Source organism: Salmo salar, chromosome ssa04 (assembly GCF_905237065.1).
Source record: "Salmo salar chromosome ssa04, Ssal_v3.1, whole genome shotgun sequence".
NCBI classification, from domain to species: Eukaryota; Metazoa; Chordata; class Actinopteri; order Salmoniformes; family Salmonidae; genus Salmo; species Salmo salar.
Window position 1 is genome coordinate 84,128,841 of NC_059445.1, and position 13,393 is coordinate 84,142,233.

General features: G+C 42.9%; 1 pseudogene; it reads left to right on the forward strand.

The window, feature by feature from the left end:
• Nucleotides 1–13,393, forward strand: part of LOC123742367 (protein phosphatase Slingshot homolog 2-like) — a 62,040-nt pseudogene that overhangs the window by 16,690 nt on the left and 31,957 nt on the right.

Below are 13,393 nucleotides of genomic sequence, written 5' to 3' on the forward strand. Positions count from 1 at the left end.
TTTTCCTACCTGTCCTATCCTACAGATGCCTTACAACATACATACACACATTATGACTGACACACACACACACACACACGCTGTAAAACAAACCCTCAGTGTTTTGCATATATGTAAATGTCCCGAGCAGGGAATCTATGCTGCTCCTCTCACTTCCTGTCCAGACAAACACAACAGCCTGGCCACTTCCTAGGTATCTGACCACACTGGCCAACACACACTGCATTTGAATTGGCTGTCTGTGAACACAATAGTAACCCTGACAACACAACTTCTCCCTACTCTTCATGAAGTTCTGTTTTGAAGGCTCTGGTCATAATTTCTTTCAGTCAGTCTAAACATGAATGGTTCTCTTTTTTTTTATGTGCTATTTATTTAATGTATTTTTTTATGCCGGTAGATTTAACTTGTTTATAGCTGTGTTGGTACTATGGAGATCAGCTTAGATGTGTACCAGGTCAGTGACAGTCAGGAAGAACACTAAAATTGGACCCAGAGGATCTTATTGTCTTGTCAGAAACCCACTGAAGGAAGTAGTGGTGGGTGTGTCTCTGTGTGTTTTGGTTGTCATCTCTCTCGGACCGCGCCTTTATAAACAGACTGAGGCCATTTTCCTAGAGAGAGAAATTAAATCCAGTCTGAACGGCTTGTCTCTCGATCTCTTCTCTAATAGGAGTAGTTAGGCTGTAGTCTGTCTCTGCTCTAAAAGGGGTAGTTAGACTGCAGCCTGTCTCTGCTCTAATAGGGGTAGTTAGACTGCAGCCTGTCTCTCTGCTCTAATAGGGGTAGTTAGACTGCAGCCTGTCTCTCTGCTCTAATAGGGGTAGTTAGACTGCAGCCTGTCTCTCTGCTCTAATAGGGGTAGTTAGACTGCAGCCTGTCTCTCTGCTCTAATAGGGGTAGTTAGACTGCAGCCTGTCTCTCTGCTCTAATAGGGGTAGTTAGACTGCAGCCTCTCTCTCTGCTCTAATAGGGGTAGTTAGACTGCAGCCTGTCTCTCTGCTCTAATAGGGGTAGTTAGACAGCAGCCTGTCTCTCTGCTCTAATTGGGGTAGTTAGACTGCAGCCTGTCTCTCTGCTCTAATAGGGGTAGTTAGACAGCAGCCTGTCTCTCTGCTCTAATTGGGGTAGTTAGACTGCATCCTGTCTCTCTGCTCTAATAGGGGTAGTTAGACTGCAGCCTGTCTCTCTGCTCTAATAGGGGTAGTTAGAGTGCAGCCTGTTGTAGTCATTCTCTGTTTAGTGTGTGTTTCAGGGTGTGAGAGAGTTGGTCATTCGCTAGACTAGCTGACGACACTGATACTATGTGTTGGCTTAACAGGCTGCGTGTTGGCTTAACAGGCTGCGTGTTCAACAGGCTGCGTGTTGGCTTAACTGGCTGCGTGTTGGCTTAACTGGCTGCGTGTTTCTCTCCTCAGGAGTCCGGCAGTGGGGAGGAGGACCGGCGCTCTCAGCCTAGGAGGTAAGACAGACACGCCCCGTGTGACATCATCACCTTTGTTTGTAACACTGCAAATGTCACTCTGACTGATTTCTCAGTCTGTGATTTTCTCACCTGTGCTATTGTGGCATCAGAGAAATGTCCTGTGTCGCAGTGACAACACGAACAGCACCTGTGACTAGGGTTTTCACAAAATCCCATTTGGAGGATTCCCGGAATCAAGAGGTAATAAGCAGGAAATACGGAAACCTGTAACCAGGATTTCTGGAAATCCAGTGAATTTATTTAAAGTTTTGGTTATTTTGCAACCCGCATTGTGACATAAAGAACTCCATCGGCAGTGAGACGTCGTAATGAACTCCTGTGTGAGAGTTCTGTCCAGTGCGATTGTGGCGTCTCAATGCAGTATTCTTCTTTTTGTTGCCGAGGGCAGTGAGTGTCTGAGCTGTGGAGTTGTTGTAGATCAGGTTTGTCCTGTCTCTGTTCACCACAGACTCCCAACTGAACAGCTCTCACATAACACTGCGTGTGTGTGTGTGTGTGTGTGTGTGTGTGTGTGTGTGTGTGTGTGTGTGTGTGTGTGTGTAGGGCTTGGAATTTCCTTACCATACGATAGTATCACGATACTTAGGTGCTGATACGATCTGTATTGAAGTTCTCATAATTCTATATGTATTGCGATTCGATTTTGCGATTTGACGTTCCAAACCTATTGCTCACTATATGTCTGCTGCAGAGAAACAAGAGAGAGCATGATCAATTATTTTTGATCAGTAATGGAAATAAAAGTGCTGAAAACATATTGGCTCATTATTTAAGGAGAAGATGGGGAACAAGCTATAGGATGAAAAGACGTGTTGGCGCCAGCACAGCCGACTAGCACTAGCTAATGCTACTTATAGTAGCAAGCACAGCCGACTAGCACTAGCTAATGCTACTTATAGTAGCAAGCACAGCCGACTAGCACTAGCTAATGCTACTTATAGTAGCAAAAACACACAACATTTGTGTGTTTATTTTGACACCTCACAAAGCAACTGTTTTGATGATGCAGAGGTTGTTGAGTCTGCTCTTCACAAATCCTCATTGTCAGCCCTAGCTATGGAAACACCATGTCCCTAGTATAACATAAGGTTGTATACAGGGCTGTGACAGTAATTGTCAGCCCTAGCTATGGAAACAACATGTCCCTAGTATAACATAAGGTTGTATACAGGGCTGTGACAGTAATTGTCAGCCCTAGCTATGGAAACAACATGTCCCTAGTATAACATAAGGTTGTATACAGGGCTGTGACAGTAATTGTCAGCCCTAGCTATGGAAACAACATGTCCCTAGTATAACATAAGGTTGTATACAGGGCTGTGACAGTAATTTTCAGCGCTAGCTATGGGAGTGTTCACTAATGATTATATGTAATTGTTTTGTTAACTTAGTCTTTCTATTAAACGTTCTGCATCTCCTCCTCTTTCCAACTGTCCTTTTTATGCTCCAGCAGTTATCTGCACACGGTGGAGAGCGCTATGGCACTAGAGTAAAGAAATCGTTTGATGTGTGGACTTTTCTTTTTACAAGGCAGATTGCTTGTAAATAAATAAATCGTTATTTTAAAAAAAAAAGGTGGGAATGTATCTGATTTTAATTATTCAACAGCAGTCGACAAGGTTGTTCTGGCTCTGGCCTGTTACTCAGGCCCAGAAGCTAGGATATGCATATAGTTGGTAGATTTGGATAGAAAGCACTCTAAAGTTTCTAAAACTGTTAAAATTATGTCTGTGAGTATAGTAGAACTGATGTGGCAGGCGAAACCCCAAGGACAAACCATCACCCAAAAAAAGAATTCAGCCTACCACTATTTGCAATGGCTATCACTTTTATTATAAGGCCAAGTCCTCCCAGATTGCAGTTCCTAGAGCTTCCACTAGATGTCAACAGTCTTTAGAAAGAGTTTCAGGCTGGTTTTTGGAAAAATGAGCCAGAAATTGTAGTTTTTCTAGGTGGCTCCCATTTTGGCAAGTAGTGTTTCCAAGCACGTGGAAGAGAGCGCGTTCTTTGGTATTTTTCTTCGGTAAAGACAATACCGATTCTCCGTCTTAAATTTTATCGTTTATTTATGTGTGAGGGTACCTAAGGTTTGATTATAAACGTTGTTTGACTTGTTTGGAAAAGTTTATTAGTAACGTTTGGGATTCATTTTGTATGCATTTTGATGAAGGGAAACTGGGTGGATTATTGACTGAAGCGCGCCAACTAAACTGAGTTTTTATGGATATAAAGAAGGACATTATCGAACAAAAAGACCATTTGTGATGTAACTGGGACCTTTTGGAGTGCCAACAGAAGAAGATCATCAAAGGTAAGGCATTTTTTATATCGCTATTTCTGACTTTTGTGTCGCACCTGCCTGGTTGAAATATGTTTTTCATGTGTTTGTATGCGGGGCACTGTCCTCAGATAATCGCATGGTTTCGTTTTGCCGTAAAGCCTTTGAAATCTGACACAGCGGCTGGATTAATAAGAAGTTAAGGTTTATTTTGATGCATTACACTTGTGATTTTATGAAAGTAAAATATTTATAATACTGTAGTTTGAATTTCGCGCTCTGCGATTTCACCGGTCGCAAAATGGGTCTTGGTCGCAAATGGGTCTTCCAAATGGACAATGACCCCAAGCATACTTCCAAAGTTATGATTTAAGGACAACAAAGTCAAGGTATTAGAATGGCCATCACAAAGCCCTGACCTCAATCCTATAGAAAATTTGTGGGCAGAACTGGTAAAGCGTGTGTGAGCAAGGAGGCCTACAAACCTGACTCAGTTACACCAGCTCTGTCAGGAGGAATGGGCCAAAATTCACGCAACTTATTGTGGGAAGCTTGTGAAAGGCTACCCGAAAACGTTAAACAATTTAAAGGCAATGCTACCAAATACTAATTGAGTGTATGTAAATTTCTGACCCACTGGGAATGTGATGAAATAAATGAAAGCTGAAATAAATCATTCTCTCTACTATTATTCTTACATTTCACATTCTTAAAATAATGTGGTGATCCTAACTGACGTAAGAAAGATCATTTTTACTAGGATTAAATGTCAGGAATTGTGAAAAACTGAGTTTAAATGTATTTGGCTAAAGTGTATGTAAACTTCCAACTTCAACTGTATGTACAGTGTGGTGTCCCTCAGGGCAGTTGCCTTGGGCCATTGCTCTTCTCTATTTTTACTAATGATTTGCCACTTGACTTACAAGAAGCTAAAATGTATTCTGATGATTCCACACTCTACACATCAGCACCTACAGCCAGTGAGCTCACTGAGACTCTTAGCAAGGAGTTACAGTCAGTGTCAGAATGGGTAATTAACAATACATGGGTCTTAAATACACTGCCTTCAGAAAGTATTCACACCCCTTGACTTTTTCCACAATTTTGTTGTTACAGCCTAAATTTAAATGAACATTTGTTGTCACTGGCCTACACACAATAACCCAAAATGTGAAAGCGGAATGATGTTTTTTGAGATTTTTAAAAATCAATAATTAGCTGAGATGTCTTGAGTCAAAAAGTGTTCAACTCCTTTTGATATGGTAAATCTAAAGTCCAGGAGTAAAAATGGGCTTAACAAGTCACATAATAACTTAGATGGGGACTCCCTCTGTGTAATAATAGTGTTTAACATGATTTTTGAATGACTTCCTCATCTCTGTACCCCAAACACACAATTATCTCTAAGGTCCCTCAGTCGATCAGTGCATTTCAACTACAGATTCAACCACAAAGACCAGGGAGGTTTTCCAATGCCTCCTATTGGTAGATGGGTAAAAAAAAAGCAGACATTGAATATCCCTTTGAGCATAGTGAAGTTATTAATTACACTTTAGATGGTGGATCAATACACCCAGTCACTACAAAGATACAGGTGTCCTTCCTAACTCAGTTGCTGGAGAGGAAGGAAACCGCTCAGGGATTTCACCATGAGGCCAATGAGTTTAATTGCTGTGATATGTGAACTGAGGATGGATCAAGAACATTGTAGTTACTCCACAATACTAACATATTTGACAGAGTGAAAAGAAGGAAGCCTGTAAGGAATAAAAATATTCCAAAACATGCATCCTCTTTGCAACATGGCATTAAAGTAATATTGCAAAGAATGAGGCAAAGCAATTCACTTTTTGTCCTGAAAACAAAGTGTTATGTTTGGGCAAATCCAATAAAACACATTACTGGGTACCATTCTCCATATTTTCAAGCATAGTAGGGGCTGCATCATGTTATGGGTATGCTTGTAATTGTTAAGGACTGTGATGTTTTTCAGGATAAAAAGAAACGTAAAGAAGCTAAGCACAGACAAAATCCTAGAGGAAAACCTGGTTCAGTCTGCTTTCCACCATACACTGAGATGAATTACATTTGACATTTTAGTCATTTAGCAGACGCTCTTATCTAGAGCGACTTACAGTAGTGAATGCATACATTTCATACATGTATTTATTTTTGTACTGGCCCCCGTGGGAATCTAACCCACAACCCTGGCGTTGCACACACCATGCTGGCGTTGCAAACACCATGCTCTACCAACTGAGCCTCAGGGAAGACTGGGAATTCACCTTTCAGCAGGACAATAACCTAAAACACAAGGCCAAATCTACACTGGAGTTGTTTACCAAGAAGACAGTGAATGTTCCTGAGTGGCCGAGTTACAGATTTGACGTAAATTTATGGCAAGAGCTGAAAATGGTGGTTCCTCACAAAGATCAACAACCAACTTCACAGAGCTTGAAGAATTTTGAAAAGAATCATGGGTAAATGTTTCACAATCCAGGTGTGGAATGTTCTTAGAGACACCCAGAAATATATATTCTTTAAATAGTTTCTAAAAACATGTTTTTACTTTGTCATTATGGGGTTGTGTATGTGTGAGAGAGAGGTGGGTGAGAGAAATAAAATCTATTTAATCCATTTTGAATTCAGGGTGTAACACAACAAAATGTGGAATAAATCAAGCTGTGTGAATACTTTCTGAAGGCACTGTACAAGGTGTGACCATTGAACAAGTTGAACTAGGAGTGACATTGATCATGATCAAGTCATATTGACAAAGTTGTTCTGTGTTTTTGACATAAATCATTATATATTTAATAATTATTTATATATTATGTAATTAGAAAGAATTGCCTTCATGTTTCCATGGTGGGATTTTGCTTGCAGGCTACTGTGAAGCAAGGTAAGCCACATATGAAATAAAACATTTCAGGTTTCAAACAATGAAGTATGTTTTCAAAATGCATACTGCCTCCAGCTCATATTGTAAAGTGGTGGGTGATGTGCTCTGATAACTTAAATGGCGAATGGGAGAAATAAAAAATAGTATCTATTTTTTAACTGTGCACCTAAACTATTTCTAACACCCGATTGCGCATTTAGAATTGTTGGGCAATGAACGGGCTTTATAAAAAGTCACGTTTTACTCCAGCAGCAAGGGGCTGAGGAGCTGCAGAAGAAATCCCGCTCAAAATAGGCTCTGAATGCAGTGCGTGTGTGATAGTTCTGTTGGTTAAATAAGCATGATGAGTTTTTTTTTTTTATTATTCCAAAAGCCGGCAATTGCCCGCTAACCAAAACCCTGTCCTCTCTCTCTCCCCCTCTCCCTTCCTCTCTCCAGTATCAGTGAGAGCTTCCTGACAGTAAAAGGCGCCGCCCTCTTCCTGCCCCGGGGAAATGGCTCCTCCCCTAGCTCTACCTCCCGCTTCTCTCACCTCCGCAGCAAACATGCAGGTACAGTACAGAGTACAGGCATCATAGGGCATTATGGGAAACGGAGCACAGAAGCTTTATGTTCAATCAATGAAATGTATTTTATATATCCCTTTTAGCCATTAGCAGTTATCACAAGGTGTTGTACTGTAGGCCCGGGACGATACCAGTATCACTCCTTTGCTGTGTGTAACATATTGTGTGCTATAGCTTTGAAAATAAATACATGTGACTCTTGATGACAACATAATGATGTTTGTTTTCAACATTAGGGATGTTTTCCTGATGAAGTTAAATCCTTGTTTCCTTGCCACGATACTGAGATACTGACGAGTATCACGATACTGACATCGTCCCGGTCCTATTGTATAGTTACTTGCCCTAGACCCCAAAGAGCAAGCAAAGTGGCCAGGAGAAACTCACTAGTTCAGCTATTAATGAGATACAACTGGATAATCTCTCCCTAGTTCAGCTATTAATGAGTTAGAACTGGAGAATCTCCCTAGTTCAGCTTTTAATGAGTTAGAACTGGAGAATCTCCCTAGTTCAGCTATTAATGAGATAGAACTGGAGAATCTCCCTAGTTCTTCTATTAATGAGATAGAACTGGAGAATCTCCCTAGTTCAGCTATTAATGAGTTAGAACTGGAGAATCTCCCTAGTTCAGCTTTTAATGAGATAGAACTGGAGAATCTCCCTAGTTCTTCTATTAATGAGATAGAACTGGAGAATCTCCCTAGTTCAGCTATTAATGAGTTAGAACTGGAGAATCTCCCTAGTTCAGCTATTAATGAGATAGAACTGGAGAATCTCCCTAGTTCATCTATTAATGAGTTAGAACTGTAGAATCTCCCTAGTTCAGCTATTAATGAGTTAGAACTGGAGAATCTCCCTAGTTCAGCTTTTAATGAGATAGAACTGGAGAATCTCTCCCTAGTTCAGCTATTAATGAGATAGAACTGTAGAATCTCCCTAGTTCAGCTATTAATGAGATAGAACTGGAGAATCTCCCTAGTTCAGCTATTAATGAGATAGAACTGGAGAATCTCCCTAGTTCTGCTATTAATGAGTTAGAACTGGAGAATCTCCCTAGTTCAGCTTTTAATGAGATAGAACTGGAGAATCTCCCTAGTTCAGCTTTTAATGAGATAGAACTGGAGAATCTCCTTAGTTCAGCTTTTAATGAGATAGAACTGCTGAAGGGGAGATGGGAACATGCCAGTGATGACACATTAGCGTGAGGAAATTAGCATTTACTATTGAGCAGATATGCTAATTATACTTTAAATGCCATAAGGATGCTAACAGGGGATCCTTATTGTTATGAGTACACACAGCAATGTTAACTATTTGTGTGTGTGTGTGTGTGTGTGTGTGTGTGTGTGTGTGTGTGTGTGTGTGTGTGTGTGTGTGTGTGTGTGTGTGTGTGTGTGTGTGTGTGTGTGTGTGTGTGTGTGTGTGTGTGTGTGTGTGTGTGTGTGTGTGTGTGTGTCCAGGTGACATCCAGCAGCACCTGCAGACCATGTTCACTCTCCTCCGACCAGAGGACAACATTAAACTGGTTAGGTCACGCACATACACACACACACACACAATCAATAGAAATACCTAGTTCTCTTCAATAGTCAATATCTGGTCTTCATCCCTCCCCCTCTCCCCCTCTCCCTCTCTAACTCCTTTCTCCTCCCTCCCTCTCTCTCTCTCTCTCTCTCTCCCTCCATCCTCCCTCCACCCTCCCTCCCTCCCTCCCTCCCTCCCTCTCCTCCCTCCCTCCCTCCCTCCCTCCCTCCCTCCCTCCCTTTCCCTCCCTCCCTCCCTCTCCTTTCCCTCCTTTCCCTCCCTTTACCTCCCTCTCCCTTTACCTCTCTCCCTCCTCTCTCTCCCTCTTCTCTCTCCCTCTTCTCTCTCCCTTTTCTCTCTCTCTCTACCTCCCTCCCTCTCTCCCTCCTCTCTCTCTCCTCCCTCTAGGCAGTCAGGTTGGAGAGTACCTCGTACCAGGGGACTCACTATATGGTGGTGATCTCCACTAATGGCCGTCAGGACACAGAGGAGAGCCTGGTGCTGGGCATGGACTGTAGCCCTGCAGACAGGTGTGTGTGTTTAGATGGTGCTGGGCATGGACTGTAGCCCTGCAGACAGGTGTGTGTGTTTAGATGGTGCTGGGCATGGACTGTAGCCCTGCAGACAGGTGTGTGTGTTTAGATGGTGCTGTTTAGATGTTGTGTAGTAACACATACTTATTGTGTGTGTGTGTGTGTGTGTGTGTGTGTGTGTGTGTGTGTGTGTGTGTGTGTGTGTGTGTGTGTGTGTGTGTGTGTGTGTGTGTGTGTGTGTGTGTGTGTGTGTGTGTGTGTGTGTGTGTGTGTGTGTGTTCCAGCTCGTGCTTGGTGGGGCTGGTTCTACCCCCTATGGAGCGACTCAGTGATACACCTGGATGGAGACGGGTAAGAATGTCTCTCACACGTACGTACACACTATACTGAGAGGACAGACCAACACACTATACTGACAGGACAGACCAACACACTATACTGACAGACCAACACACTATACTGACAGGACAGACCAACACACTATACTGACAGGACAGACCAACACACTATACTGCAGGACAGACCAACACACTATACTGACAGACCAACACACTATACTGACAGACCAACACACTATACTGACAGGAAAGACCAGCACACTATACTGGACAGACCAACACACTATACTGACAGACCAACACACTATACTGACAGACCAACACACTATACTGACAGGACAGACCAACACACTATACTTACAGGACAGACCAACACACTATACTGACAGACCAACACACTATACTGACAGGACAGACCAACACACTATACTGACAGACCAACACACTATACTGACAGGAAAGACCAGCACACTATACTGACAGGACAGACCAACACACTATACTGACAGACCAACACACTATACTGACAGACCAACACACTATACTGACAGGACAGACCAACACACTATACTGACAGGACAGACCAACACACTATACTGAGAGGACAGACCAACACACTATACTGACAGGACAGACCAACACACTATACTGACAGGACAGACCAACACACTATACTGACAGACCAACACACTATACTGACAGACCGACACACTATACTGACAGGACAGACCAACACACTATACTAGGACAGACCAACACACTATACTGACAGACCAACACACTATACTGACAGACCAACACACTATACTGACAGGACAGACCAACACACTATACTGACAGGACAGACCAACACACAATACTGACAGACCAACACACTATACTGACAGACCAACACACTATACTGACAGACCAACACACTATACTGACAGGAAAGACCAGCACACTATACTGACAGGACAGACCAACACACTATACTGACAGACCAACACACTATACTGACAGACCAACACACTATACTGACAGGACAGACCAACACACTATACTGACAGGACAGACCAACACACTATACTGACAGACCAACACACTATACTGACAGGACAGACCAACACACTATACTGACAGACCAACACACTATACTGACAGGACAGACCAACACACTATACTGACAGGACAGACCAACACACTACACTGACAGGACAGACCAACACACTATACTGACAGACCAACACACTATACTGACAGGACAGACCAACACACTATACTGACAGGACAGACCAACACACTATACTGAGGACAGACCAACACACTATACTACAGGACAGACCAACACACTATACTGACAGACCAACACACTATACTGACAGACCAGACCAACACACTATACTGACAGGACAGACCAACACACTATACTAGGACAGACCAACACACTATACTGACAGACCAACACACTATACTACAGGACAGACCAACACACTATACTGACAGACCAACACACTATACTGACAGACCAACACACTATACTGACAGGACAACCAACACACTATACTGACAGACCAACACACTATACTGACAGACCAGACCAACACACTATACTGATAGGACAGACCAACACAGTATACTGACAGGACAGACCAACACACTATACTGACAGACCAACACACTATACTGACAGACCAACACACTATACTGACAGGACAGACCAACACACTATACTGACAGACCAACACACTATACTGACAGGACAACACACTATACTGACAGGACAGACCAACACACTATACTGACAGGACAGACCAACACACTATACTGACAGGACAGACCAACACACTATACTGACAGGACAGACCAACACACTATACTGACAGACCAACACACTATACTGACAGGACAGACCAACACACTATACTGACAGGACAGACCAACACACTACACTGACAGGACAGACCAACACACTATACTGACAGACCAACACAATATACTGACAGGACAGACCAACACACTATACTGACAGACCAACACACTATACTGACAGGACAACACACTATACTGACAGACCAACACACTATACTGACAGACCAACACACTATACTGACAGACCAACACACTATACTGACAGGACAGACCAACACACTATACTGACAGACCAACACCCTATACTGACAGGACAGACCAACACACTATACTGACAGGACAGACCAACACACTACACTGACAGGACAGACCAACACACTATACTGACAGGACAGACCAACACACTATACTGACAGACCAACACACTATACTGACAGGACAGACCAACACACTATACTGACAGACCAACACACTATACTGACAGACCAACACACTATACTGACAGACCAACACACTATACTGACAGGACAGACCAACACACTATACTGACAGGACAGACCAACACACTATACTGACAGGACAGACCAACACACTATACTGACAGACCAACACACTATACTGACAGACCAACACACTATACTGACGGAGACCAGCACACTATACTGACAGGACAGACCAACACACTATACTGACAGACCAACACATGACAGACCAACACACTATACTGACAGGACAGACCAACACACTATACTGACAGGACAGACCAACACACTATACTGACAGACCAACACACTATACTGACAGGACAGACCAACACACTATACTGACAGACCAACACACTATACTGACAGGACAGACCAACACACTATACTGACAGGACAGACCAACACACTACACTGACAGGACAGACCAACACACTATACTGACAGACCAACACAATATACTGACAGGACAGACCAACACACTATACTCAGACAGACCAACACACTATACTGACAGACCAACACACTATACTGACAGCCAACACACAACTGACAGACCAACACACTATACTGACAGACCAGACCAACACACTATACTGACAGGACAGACCAACACACTATACTGACAGACCAACACACTATACTGACAGGACAGACCAACACACTATACTGACAGACCAACACACTATACTGACAGACCAACACACTATACTGACAGACCAACACACTATACTGACAGGACCAACACACTATACTGACAGACCAACACACTATACTGACAGACCAGACCAACACACTATACTGACAGGACAGACCAACACTCTATACTGACAGGACAGACCAACACACTATACTGACAGACCAACACACTATACTGACAGACCAACACACTATACTGACAGGACAGACCAACACACTATACTGACAGACCAACACACTATACTGACAGGACAACACACTAATTGACAGACCAACACACTATACTGACAGGACAGACCAACACACTATACTGACAGGACAGACCAACACACTATACTGACAGGACAGACCAACACACTATACTGACAGACCAACACACTATACTGGACAGACCAACACACTATACTGACAGGACAGACCAACACACTACACTGACAGGACAGACCAACACACTATACTGACAGGACAGACCAACACAATATACTGACAGGACAGACCAACACACTATACTGACAGACCAACACACTATACTGACAGGACAACACACTATACTGACAGACCAACACACTATACTGACAGACCAACACACTATACTGACAGACCAACACCCTATACTGACAGGACAGACCAACACACTATACTGACAGACCAACACACTATACTGACAGGACAGACCAACACACTATACTGACAGACCAACACACTATATTGACAGGACAGACCAACACACTATA